We start from the raw sequence: 13,783 nt of genomic DNA, 5'->3' as shown, positions 1-13,783 counted from the left end.
TAGCTGACCTGTCATAGTATCTCTTTTGGTGTTGCTGTCTCTGTACACGTTTTGCATGCACTTGCTTGCAGCTGACGACCTCTGGCTGCAGCTGCTGGTTGGTGCTTGGAAGGATTGAGCAAAGTCTGTGACTCATCAACAGCTGTGCTGGTGACTTGAAGTTGTCAACCGGAGTGTTGCAGTACTCAAGGAGACTGATGTAGGGGTCTTTTGTCCGCCTTGGCTTTGTCCATGAGTGTTTTTGCAATCTGGACAGTTTTTTCAGCAAGGCCATTACTTTGAGGGTAATGTGGGCTTGATGTGACATGTGTGAAATCCCATGCCTTGGCAAACAACTCGAACTCTTTTGATTTGTATTGGGGGCCATTGTCTGAGACTAAAGTCTCTACCATGCCATGCCTGGCAAAGGCTGCCTTTAGCTTGTGGATCACAGCTGCAGATGTGGTGCTGTGAAGCTTGTCCAGTTCAAAAAATCTGCTGTAGTAATCAACAGTCACTATGTAGTCCTCGTTGTTCCATGTGAACAGATCCATTGCCGCGACCTGCCAGGGCCTGTCTGGGATACGGTGAGGTATCGTGGGCTCTTTGACATTTGATGGGCGGCATTCTAGACAAATGGAACATTTTCGGACAATGTCCTCAATGTGTTTGCACATTCCGGGCCGAAACATAATGTCACGGGCTCTTTGTTTGCATTTTTCCATGCCCATATGTCCAGCATGAATTTTTGTCAACATCTCTTCTCTGAGACTGGTAGGAATGATGATTTTCTCCCCTTTGAAGGTGATTCTGTTGATTTGTGACAGTTCGTCTCTGTGGTTCCAGAATTCAGATATGCTCTGAGGGCATTTCCTCCTTTCCTCAGGCCATCCTTCATGTATGACTTTGCTCAGCAGTGTGAGTTGTGCATCTTTCTCTGTTCCTGCTCGGATCTCCTTCAGTTTTGAGTCACTCACAGGTAAGCTGTTGTACACCATGTGCACCTGCACATCCATGCCTTCACTGAGGCTGCTGTCCTGGTAGCTAAGAGACTTTCTGGAGAGCGTGTCTGCGACAGGAATGTCTTTGCCTGGATGGTGAATGATTGTGAAGTCGTACTTCTGTAGCTGAAGGATCATTCTCTGTAGCCTTGGTGGGGCTGTGGCTAGTGGTTTCCTCATGATTGACTCGAGGGGCTTGTGGTCAGATTCCACAATGACTTGCCGGCCATAGACGTACTGGTGGAAACGCTTACATCGAAACAGGATTGCATATAGCTCTTTCTCGATTTGAGCATAGTTGATTTCACTGTCTGTGAGAGATCTGGAAGCGTAGCCGATGGGCTTTCCTTCTTGCAGTAATACTGCACCTAGTTCGTACTTTGACACGTCCACTTGTAGTCTGAGCTCTTTGTTGGGGTCAAAGTAGGCAAGAACTGGTACTGGTTCTCTGGTGATTAGGTCTTTCGTTTTCTGAAATGCTGTGTCATGTTGTTTGTCCCACAGGAACTCATTAGATTGTTTGAGCAACTGACACATGGGTGCGTTGATTTCGGAGAGGCTCGGGGCAAACTTGGCTAAGTAGTTAACCATGCCTAGTACTGTCTCTAGCTCTGCGCGGTTCTTCAGTGGCTCCATCTTCTTGATGGCGGAGATTTTCTCTGGATCCGGCTTAATGCCATCAGTTGAGAGGCGATGCCTGAAATAACTGATCTCGGTGGATCCGATTATGCTTTTCTCGGGGTTGAGCCAGATACCTTTCTCCCGTGATCTTTGTAGCATCGCACGGAGGTTCCTGTCATGTTCCTCTCTATTCCTGCCATAGATGAGGATGTCGCCTACGATTGCGACTACTCCGTCGAGGCCTTCATAGGTTTCGTCAATCTTCCGCTGGAATTCATCCTGAGCTGAGCTAAGACCAAATGGTAAACGCAGAAATCAGTAGCATCCAAATGGTGTGTTTAACGTTGTTAGCTTGGATGACTCTTCCGTGAGCTTGATAGTCCAGTATCCTGATCGTGCGTCCATTACGCTGAAGTAACGTGCTCCCACTAGCTTGGGTGTGATGTCATCTAGCATTGGTAGAGGGTAGTGTGAGCATTTAATAGTCTTGTTCAAATCTCTGGGGTCGAGACAGACTCTGAGCTTGCCTGTACGTAGTTTCTCAACCATTACTAACGCATTGACCCACTCTGTCGGTTCTGTTTCCCGGACGATGATTTCTGTATTCTCCATGCTCTGCAGCTCCTCCTTCAGGTGACTACATAGAGCAAGGGGTATCCTTCTCGGTGGGCAAACCACAGGGGTTGCTGCTGGGTCAAGGTGAATAGTGCATTCACCTGGGAATAGTCTGATTCCTTTGAAAACATCAGCAAACTCCTCCATGACTGTCTGCTTCTCAACTGGTGCTGTCAATGATAGCACTAGCTTGACAAGGTCCATGTCTAAACATGCCTTTAGACCTAGCACTGGAGGTGCTCGAGTGTCAACAATGTAAAAGTCCAACATCATGTCGCTTTCTTTGTACTTGCATTTCATCACGCATGTGCCTTTTACAATGAGCTGCTCACCCCCATAGCTGGTCAGTCTGCGTGAGGTGGGCTGCAGCTCACACTCATCCTTCAAGCTGTGATACTCCCTCAGAGGAATTACATTAACCTGAGCTCCAGTGTCTAGTTTAAACCTAAGCTCTGTGCCCTGTTTTCCTATCTTAATATCGGCAAAGGCTTGCTCAGTCTCTGAAATCTGTTTTTTCTGTGACACAGAATCAATAAACAGTTCCTCTGCATTTGGCTCTCTATCTGGCATTTGGCTGTCACTCACTGTGTGTACTGCTCTTCCCAAAACAGTCCTGCAAACTTTAGCAAAGTGGCTCCGTTTACCACATTTAGCACATTGCCTTCCTTTGGCAGGGCAATGCTCCTTTTCTCCATGCATCTTGTTTCCACAATATCCACAGTTTTTGAAACATTTTGTGTCTGTGTCGCTCATTTTTAGAACTCTGAAACATGCTCTCTGGGCGCTGTTCTTTGGTGTGTGTCTATTAACTGCGTGCACTGTCTGTTCACTCGAGCTGCTCGTGGCGCCGGTTATGGTTTTCAACTGTGCTTGGGCTATCTCGTGCGATCTAGCTATGTCCATAGCTTTGTCCAGCGTTAGCCCGGACCCAACATTCAACAGTTTCTCTCTCACTTTAGCTGAATAGCTGAATGTATTCCAAACACGATGCGGTCTTTGACCATCTCATCTTTATCTTCTGCATATTCACAGTCTTTTACCAGTAGTTTTAACTCAGTCACAAACTGCTCAAACGACTCACTAGCTCCTTGTACTTTCTCCTGAAACTTGTACCTAGCGAATATCATATTTGTCTTGGGCATCACGGGATTCAAAACAACTTTTCAGTACCTTTGCTTCATCCGCGGTGAGAGACCATGTGTTAAAAATGTCTCTCCCTTTTTCTCCGATCCACAGGAGTAGGTAGCTGCATCTTTCTTCCTCCCCTTTGCTTTTCAATGGACCCGAGAACATTAACTCCACGTGTTGCTTGAACTTGCGCCATTCTCCAGCTAAGTTCAAGGATTTCCAATCCATTCGAGGCAAGGGAGCTCCAACGATGTCCATTTCAAATCCCTGTTCTGACACCATGTCTTGTTTTGCATACTTTGTACAAAAATAATAACTTGCAGGACAACGGAGTATTACAGTTTACCTCTTTATTTAAGCACTAGGTCTGTGAACTTACTCATAGAGCACCATGGGGAAAAGATGGAGTTAGGACCCCAACCTGGGTCTTCAAAACAATAGTAGTCCTTACAGATGCCTGCGGGCCAATGATAATTCAATATGCAAATGTTACAGCTGTTGAGCCTCTTTAAGGCACAGCAGCGACTCTTTTTGTCTGCTGCACCAGATATCTCGCCAAACCCTCCCAGCCACCTTACTCCCAGGGACCAATCTGTGCTTGAGAGCATTATTCAATTCTTAAAATGAGAGCAGCTGCCCTTCCCCAACATGCTCATGCTTAAAGATGCACTCATGCACTTCTGGGAGTGCTACCATAGGACCTGGGCAGACAGAAATTCTAACCACCCTGAATATGGCCCAGGACATCAGAGGGGCGACTACAAGGGGAAGGATTTTCCACAGCTGGAATTTCTTCCACATATGGCCTCCTCATTACCCAGCAGCCTGGATGCCACGATAACCCCCAGCGTACAGGTCAGCTAAGGAGTAGAAGTCGGGCTCACATGGATTTCCAGACATGGGTCCCAAGACCCCAGAAATGTAGGCAACTTCTTGCCCTGATCTGATAAAGGGGGCTGATCAACTGTGTTTTCGGTATTTGGTAGGGGGGGGGAATTGAGTCTCCCCCACCAGCGCTCACATTGACACAGGCACCTGCTGATGCCGTACAAATAGGTTGACCCTAACCCAATAGTCCAGCAGTATCAGGAGCAGAGATCACCAGCGCCCGCTGAGCCACACTGCCACTGGTGGCGCGGGGCTGAGGATTATTAGGCCCGCTATTTTTTGTAATATTAGGATACTGAATCATATGCTGTCTGTGCCTGAGGGCAAAGCACATTCTCCAGAAAAGCAGATAAAATTTCAATTTGCTTCATTGTTCACGTCCATAAAAGATTTTTGTTTTAAAGATAAAATGCAATTGCTTATTAATAAATGAACTTAAAATATAATATCCTAACCAAATAATTGAATGAAAATTTAATTGGCCAAGCTTGTCTATATATTCACTCCAAATATGATAAGCTCTTTTAATATATAAATATTTTAAATCTCGATATACATCTATAGATAAATAAACTGCACATAATCCATGAGCACAATAGTGTAGCTTTCAAAGACTGTGGTCAGTTACTACATATGAGATGGAGAACTTTGTTGTGGGGGGGGGGGAGGTTACACACTGTAATGTTTAGATTATGTTACATTCATCAATATTATCTGAACCCCAGGAGATGTAAAAGAAATAAAACATATTAAAGGTGGTGATGAAATGTGATCACTCGTGTGCCATGTGACTCAAATTGAAGTGACATGATAAGTCTTAAATTAGGAGTCTCCAAGTGAGCGATTATATATAGGAAAATTCAGGGAGGACATAATCTAGCTCATCAAAAGATTGAGAGGATCTACTCTGGTGCTAACCCTGCCGGAAATTGTGGGGTCAGCTCATTTGCATGGGAGTACTGTGCTGGGATAAAGGAGGTTGCAAATTTAAATGTGGCCTTTTAAAAGCTTAAAATGGCAGAAGATTTCAGCAGTAGACTGAGGCAACAGCAGGTAATGAGCAAACTTTTTGCAAGACTGAGTTGACTCAGGTAGGCGTACTAGATGGCTCATGTGAGATTTTGTGGCACTTTTAAAGAATGTCTTCTGTTGTGTATGTACCTTTAAGGGAATAACTGGTCTTAGACTGCAGTACTGGCAGTGACCACCCCTGTATAAAAGACCCTAGCAAGCTTCTGGAGTTTCAGTTTCAAGCTGCCTCTTGTTCAGTAAAGTACCTGTTAAACTGTTCTCCCGAAGTCCGTGTATTATTGAGGCGCGGACTTTACAGTGGCGACGAGTAAGTTCGAACTCACCTGCAGTGTGGCATCATCTCACGGGGATCTCGCCTGAAAGGAAGGTCCTGGAAGGTCGTAGCCTGAGCAATGGGCGTCGACCGAGGGCAACCGCCCAAAGAATCCATCGGTGTTTGGAGAATTGCGGGAGAGACTGTGGTTCCAGCGAATCGTGCTGGTAGCAGGTAGCGCGCTGACCCTTCCGGACTGCGGCGGGCTCAAGCTCGATCGAGCGGCTCTACAAATCGGGCCGCGCAGCGTCGCCGGGAAAAGAAAACAAGAGAGGGTGGAGCGCACAGGGCGCGGTCGGTGCTTGAGAACAGGACAGCGGAGAGAAACTAAACGGGGGGGAAGGAAAGCGAGATGCGCTGAAGCTGCAGGTCGCCACCATTACCCCGTAGAACGCTAGGAGCAGCGTGGCAGTAAGGGGAAGAAGCAAAAGTGCGGGAGGCGCCATTTTATCCTGTTGGGGAAGAAGCAAAAGCGCGGGAGGCGCCATTTTAAATCGCCCAAGATGCCGAAAAGTGGCAGTATCACTGCTTTCGACAGCGAGGTAGAAGACTGGACCACGTATGTGGAAAGAATTGAAGTGTACTGCAAGGCAAATGAGGTGGCTGATGGAAAGAGGGCGTCGGTATTATTAAATCTGATGGGTGCGAGTACGTACGGCCTATTGCGGAATTTAATTACCCCAGCTAAACCAATGGAGAAAAGTTTTGAGGAGATTGTTCATATCTTACAGGAACACCGAAGCCCTACACCACTGCTGATAGCAGAAAGATTCAAGTTCCATAAAAGAAACCAGCACAAAGATGAGAGCAATGCTGACTATCTTACGGAACTCTGCAAGTTATCGAAGCACTGCCAGTTCGGAGCAGGACTGGCAGACACCTTACGGGATAAGTTTGTCTGCGGGCTCCAGAGTGAAGGAACCCAGAAACGACTACTTTCAAAAAAGGACCTGACGCTAGAACAGGCTTTCAGCGTGGCAGTATCCTACGAAGCAGCAGCACGGGGAGCTACGGAAATACAACAGAAACCACAAGAATACAGCGCTAACGAAATGGCGTATGGAGCCGAAAAGTGCTATCGCTGTGGCAGAACAACCCATGAGCAGAAGGACTGCTGGTTTAAAGACAAAATATGCAGGCAATGCGGGAAAATGGGACATATAGCAAGAGTCTGCAGGTCGGGAAAGAAGACCAACACGACAAGAACTACTAAGGAACAGTACAGGAAAGAAAAGAAACTGACAGATAGTAGTTCAGAAGATCAGGAGAGTGATAAGGACTCCGGGAGCAGGCGACTAAGTTATTTAAAGTTACACAATGTGATCGCAAAAGAAGATCACCGAACCATTTGGGTCACCCTCATGATAGCAGGGTCCCCAGTGAAGATGGAATTGGACACAGGATCAGCCCTAACTGTCATGAATCATAGAGTCATAGAGTCATAGAGTTTTACAGCACAGAAAGAGGCCCTTCGGCCCATCGTGTCTGCACCGCCCATCCATCCTTGTCCAGTCTAATCCCATTTTCCAGCATTTGGTCCATAGCCTTGTATGCAATGGCATTTCAAGTGCTCATCCAAATGCTTCTTGAATGTTGTGAGGGTTCCTGCCTCTACCACCCTTTCAGGCAGTGAGTTCCAGATTCCAACCACCCTCTGGGTGAAAAAGTTCCTCCTCAAATCCCCTCTAAATCTCCTGCCCCTTACCCTGAATCTATGCCCCCTTGTTAGTGACCCCCCTACTAAGGGGAAAAGTTCCTCTTTATCTACCCTATCTATGCCCCTCATCATTTTGTACACCTCAATCAGGTCCCCCCTCAGCCTTCTTTGCTCCAAGGAAAACAACCCCAGCCTGTTTAGTCTTTCTTCATAGCTGAGGCGCTCCATCCCAGGTAACATCCTGGTGAATCTTCTCTGCACCCTCTCCAAAGCAATCACATCCTTCCTATAGTGAGGCGACCAGAACTGCACACAGTACTCCAGCTGTGGCCTCGCCAGTGTTTTGTACAGCTCCATCATAACCTCCCTGCTCTTATATTCTATGCCTCGGCTAATGAAGGCAAGTATCCCATATGCCTTTTTAACCACCTTATCTACCTGTTCCGCTGCCTTCAGAGATCTATGTACATGTACACCAAGGTCCCTCTGACCCTCTGTACTTCCTAGGGTCCTACCACTCATTGTGTATTCCCTTGCCTTATTTGTCCGTCCAAAATGCATCACCTCGCACTTTTCAGGGTTAAATTCCATTTGCCACTTTTCCGCCCATCTGACCAACCCGTTTATATCGTCCTGTAGCCTGAGGCTTTCCTCCTCGCAATTTACCACCCCACCAATTTTCGTGTCATCTGCGAACTTACTGATCATACCTTTTACATTCTCATCCAAATCATTTATGTAGATCACAAACAACAAGGGACCCAGCACCGATCCCTGAGGTACCCCACTGGACACAGGCTTCCAGTCACAAAAGCATCCTTCGATCATCACCCTCTGCCTCCTGCCACTCAGCCAGTTTAGGATCCAACGCGCCAAGGCACCCTGGATCCCATGGGCTCTTACCCTCTTGACCAGTCTCCTATGCGGGACTTTGTCAAAAGCTTTACTGAAGTCCATGTAAACCACATCCACAGCATTTCCCTCATCCACCCCCCTAGTCACCCCCTCGAAAAATTCAATCAGATTTGTCAGACATGATTTACCCTTGACAAAGCCATGCTGACTATCCCTGATTAATCCTTGCCTCTCCAAGTGGAGACTAATTTTGTCGCTCAGAATTTTTTCCAATAATTTCCCTACCACAGATGTTAGGCTCACTGGCCTGTAATTCCCTGGTTTATCCCTGCTACCCTTCTTGTATAATGGTACTACATTAGCTGTTCTCCAGTCCTCTGGTACATTCCCTGTGGCCAGAGAGGTTCTGAAAATTTGTGTCAGAGCCCCTGCAATCTCCTCCTTTGCCTCCCACAGCAGCCTGGGATACATCTCGTCCGGGCCTGGGGATTTATCCACTTTTTGGCCTGCTAAAACCGCTAGCACCTCCTCCCTCTCGATGCTAATATGTTCAAGTATGTCACAGTCCCCTTGCCCAATTTCTATGTCTGCATCGTCTCTCTCCATAGTGAACACAGATGCAAAAAATTCATTTAAAACCCCGCCTACATCATCTGGCTCTACACACAGATTGCCACTTTGGTCCCTAATGGGCCCTACCCTTTCCCTGGTTATCCTCTTGCCCTTAATATACTTATAAAACATCTTAGGATTTTCCTTTATTTTGCTCGCCAGTGTTATTTCATGGCCCCTCCTCGCCCTCCTAATTTCTTTTTTAAGTATGCCCCTGCACTTTTTATACTCCTCTAGGGCTTCTTCCGTCTTTAGTCTTTTGTAACTGCCAAAAGCCCCCCTTTTATTTCTAATGCATTTTTGTATATCCCTTGTCATCCAAGGTTCCCTTTGCTTGTTGGTCCCACCCTTGACCTTTACAGGAACATGTTGGCGTTGTACTCTCTCTATTTCCCTTCTGAAAGTCTCCCACTGTCTTGATGTGGATTTTCCTATAAGTAGCTGCTCCCAGTCCACTTTGGCCAGATCCTGCCTTATCATATTAAAATCGGCCTTCCCCCAATTTAGAACCCTTATTTCCGGGCCGTCTTTGTCTTTTTCCATGACCACCTTAAATCTCATCGAATTATGGTCACTGTCGCCAAAATGCTCTCCTACTGACACTTCCACCACTTGCCCGGCTACATTCCCCAGAATTAGGTCCAGTATCGCCCCCTCTCTTGTAGGACTTTCTACATGTTGGCTCAAAAAGCTCTCCTGGATGCACTTTAAGGATCCTGCACCCTCTAAACCTTTCACACTCTGACTATCCCAATTAATATTGGGGAAGTTGAAATCCCCCACTATTATTACCCTATTATTTTCGCACTTTTTGGAGATTTGCCTACATATCTGTTCCTCTATCTCCCCCTGACTGTTTGGGGGCCTATAGTACACTCCCAGCAAAGTGCTTGCCCCCTTTTTGTTTTTAAGTTCTACCCATATGGCCTCATTAGAGGAACCCGCTAGTATATCATCCCTCCTTACAGCAGTAATTGACTCCTTAATTAATATTGCAACACCCCCTCCCCTTTTACACCCCCCTCTGTCTCGCCTGAAGATTCTATACCCCGGAATATTGAGCTGCCAGTCCTGACCCTCCCTCAACCATGTCTCCGTGATAGCAACAATATCGTACTCCCATGTGTTCAACAACAACTTCAGTTCATCCACCTTATTTGCAAGACTCCTTGCATTAAAATAAATGCCTTCCAGCCCTGCCATATTCCCTTTTGCCTTCGCATATTTGCTCGACGAGACTATGAGCGGCTATTTTCACACATGCCCTTAAAGGACACGTCCATTGTATTGAAGACATACACGGGGCAAAAGGTCTACCCTAGAGGAAAAATAAGGATGCCAATTGAATATAACGGAAAGGAAACACAGAAACTGTACATGTATATACTACGAGATGGAGGACCACCATTATTGGGACGTGAATGGATCCGAAGACTACAATTGGATTGGCATTCCATTCTGGCACTAACTGTGACTGACAAAAAAGATGATGATGTCGCACCTGGACGTCTGTCACAAATTCTATCTGACGCGGAAGAGGTGTTCCAACAAGGACTTGGGACTCTAAAAGGAGTAAAGGCAACCATAAAGATTGAGGATAACGCAACCCCAAAATTTTTCAAGGCCAGACCGGTGCCATACGCGATACGCCCAGCTGTGGAAGCTGAACTGGAGAGTCTGGAGCGTTCGGGGGTGCTGTCTAAGGTGGACTGGAGTGAGTGGGCCACACCCATCGTTCCTGTAATGAAGAAAGCATTGAGCAGCACGCCTGGGGAGCCAAGGAAGGTTCGCATCTGTGGGGACTTCAAGGTGACTGTGAACTCAGTCCTGCACACCGCGGATAGAAGATATTTTCGCCTTGCTATCTGGAGGGAAACGTTTTACAAAGATTGACCTGGCTCAAGCGTATCTACAAATGGAGGTGGAAGAAGCATCTCGGAAATACCTCACGATAAACACTCACAAAGGCCTTTACCAGTACAATTGACTGGTATTTGGGGTAGCATCGACCCCGGCTATGTGGCAGAGGGCAATGGAACAAGTCCTGCAAGGGATCCCGGGGACCCAGTGTTATTTGGACGACATCCTGGTTACGGGCGAAAATGACAATGAACACCTTGCCAACCTGGAACATGTGCTCACGAGATTGCAGGAATATGGCCTACGAGCCAACCATCCCAAATGCGAGTTCTTCAGGAGACAAATCTCGTATTGTGGCCACATGATTGATGAAGAAGGGTTGCATAAGTCGCCGGACAAGATTGAGGCTGTAGTCAAGGCTCCAGCACCAGAAAATGTGTCGCAACTGAGGTCGTTCCTCGGGTTGTTGAACTACTACCATAAGTTCTTGCCGAATTTATCTACAATTCTGCACCCACTGAATGCCCTCCTTCAAACTGGTGTAACATGGAAATGGAGTGATGAGTGTAAGCGTGCCTTTCAGGAATGTAAATGCCAAATCACTTCAAAAGAAGTATTGGCCCACTACAACCCAAAACTATCGATTCGGTTGGCATGTGATGCGTTACTTTACGGCATTGGAGCGGTGCTGTCACACAAATTCCGTGACGGTTCAGAGAGGCCAATAGCCTTTGCATCGCGCTCGCTAACCTCAGCCGAGCGTAACTACGCCCAGATTGACAGGGAGGCCCTCAGCCTGGTGTGGGGGGTGAAGAAGTTCAATCACTATCTGCATGGGCAGAAATTCACCCTACTGACTGATCATCAACCCCTGGTCTCAATTTTTAACCCAAAGAAGGGCGTTCCGGTGATGACGGCGCAACGGCTGCAAAGATGGTCACTTTTTCTAGGGGCACATCAGTATGACATAGAGTACAAAGGTACAAAACAACATGGAAACGCTGATGGGCTGTCGCGCCTACCGTTGCCTACGGCGGAAGAAGCACCTGCAGTGGACCCTGTGGAGATATTCCATGCAACCATAGTCGAATGTTTGCCTGTTACAAACGTAAGTATTGAGAAGGAAACCCGAAATGACCCGACACTCTCTCGGGTCTATGATTTGACGGTGAAGGGATGGCCAGCATATGGCGACTCACTGTTGCCAGCATTCTCGCCAAGGAGGGAACAGCTGTCAGTGTGCCGGGGAACCTTGATGTGTGGATCCCGAGTGGTAATTCCACCCAAGTTGAGAGATAGAGTACTCAATGAGCTTCACGAGGGTCATCTGGGAGGGGTAAAAATGAAGAGCCTAGCCAGGGCGTTTGTGTGGTGGCCAGGAATCGATAAAGAAATCGAGGATATGACCAAGAGAGGCACAGGATGCCAGAAGGTCCAAAACGCTCCACCACAGGCCCCGCTACATCCATGGGAGTGGCCCTCATCCAAAGATGTGCGGGTTAGGTTGATTGGCCATGATAAAAATTGGCCCTTAGTGTTAGGGGGGATTGAATACGTGGGGTTATGGGGATAGGGCTTGGGTGGGATGGCTGTCGGTGTAGGGACCGGGTGCTGAGGTTTGGATGATCAGCCATGATCTTGTTGAATGGCAGAGCAGGCTCGAAGGGCCGAATGGCCTACTCCTGCTCCTATATTCTATGTTTCTATGTTTCTATCTCCATGGCAATGAGTACATATTGATTTCACTGGTCCATTTATGGACTCAATGTTTCTAATTGCTGTGGACGCCCATTCGAAATGGCCACAGGCCATTAAAATGTCCTCCACCACCATGGAGAAAACTATTGCAGTCCTAAGAACCATCTTCGCCAGGAATGGGTTGCCAGAACAGATCTGTTCCGACAATGGCCCACAGTTTGTGTCTGAGGATTTCCCGAGGTTCCTGAAGAACAATGGGGTGAAACATTACACATCTGCCCCATATCATCCAGCCACAAATGGATTGGCTGAGAGGTTTGTTCAGACCTTTAAAAAGGCCATAAAGGCAATGTATAATGACGACATACCACTGCAACACAAGGTGGATAACTTCCTGTTTGCTTACCGGAATGCGACACATGCAGTAACCAACCAAACTCCAGCCGTACTGTTTTTCAACCGGAGTCTAAGATGTCGCTTGGATTTGCTCAAACCAAACATAAGACGAGATGTTGAGGATAAGCAGTTCCAGCACATAAATGAGAAGCCAACCAGGAGCTTCAAGATAGGGCAACCAGTCTTGGCCCGCGACTACCAAACAGAAAAATGGCAGCCAGGCACGATATGCACACAGCAGGGACCACTAATGTACACAGTGGACGTTGGAGAGAGCATCGTGAGACGCCATGCTGACCAGATTCTAGAGTCACAGGAACAAGCCAAACCTGTACCCCAAGCATGTGCACCTGGTAATGAGCCCGAAGTACAGATTGCGTCTACCTCAGAAGCAGGGGTATTGGAAGCTGACGAACCAACCAATGACAATGAGCCAGAATTGACTCCACTGCCAGAACAGGATACTCGAGAAAGGCGCTAGCCAGTCTGGATCAGGAAGCCTCCTCAAAGACTGAACTTATAAATGACTATTTCAGTTGATGTATATATTACTGAGGAAATTGTAATTGTAATTAGTTATTATTTAGTTGTTAAATGAATGTTATGTACTGTTTATCTAAAAGGGGAGGAATTGTTGTGTATGTACCTTTAAGGGAATAACTGGTCTTAGACTGCAGTACCGGCAGTGACCACCCCTGTATAAAAGGCCCTAGCAGGCTTCTGTAGTTTCAGTTTCAAGCTGCTTCTTGTTCAGTAAAGTACCTGTTAAACTGTTCTCCCGAAGTCCGTTTATTATTGAGGCGCGGACTTTACATCTTCCACTGGAGGAGCAGACAGAGGCACCGAAAAGGGAGCAGGGTATTGGAAGGAGGCAAAAAAGAAGGGCCCAAAAATTAAATGAGACCAACTTTCAAATACTCCTGGATAAACTGCAGCAGAGAAAGACTGCTTCGGCACATGCATCTCAGGAAGGCCCCAGACCTGGTCACAAATGGCAGAGCCACCGTTATAAGCAGAAACCCACCCCAACTTACAGGCCTCAAAATGTTAGAGTGCCATTCCAGTGCCATTGATGCAATGTAAAATTGGGGCCAATTTTTTTTGCCCCTGAACAACGACACCAGATAA

This window comes from Somniosus microcephalus, chromosome 9 (genome assembly GCF_052327205.1).
Source record: "Somniosus microcephalus isolate GS21.2 chromosome 9, FLI_Smic_1.0, whole genome shotgun sequence".
NCBI lineage: Eukaryota > Metazoa > Chordata > Chondrichthyes > Squaliformes > Somniosidae > Somniosus > Somniosus microcephalus.
The sequence above is the reverse complement of the archived record's forward strand: the minus strand, read 5'-3'. Positions refer to the sequence as shown.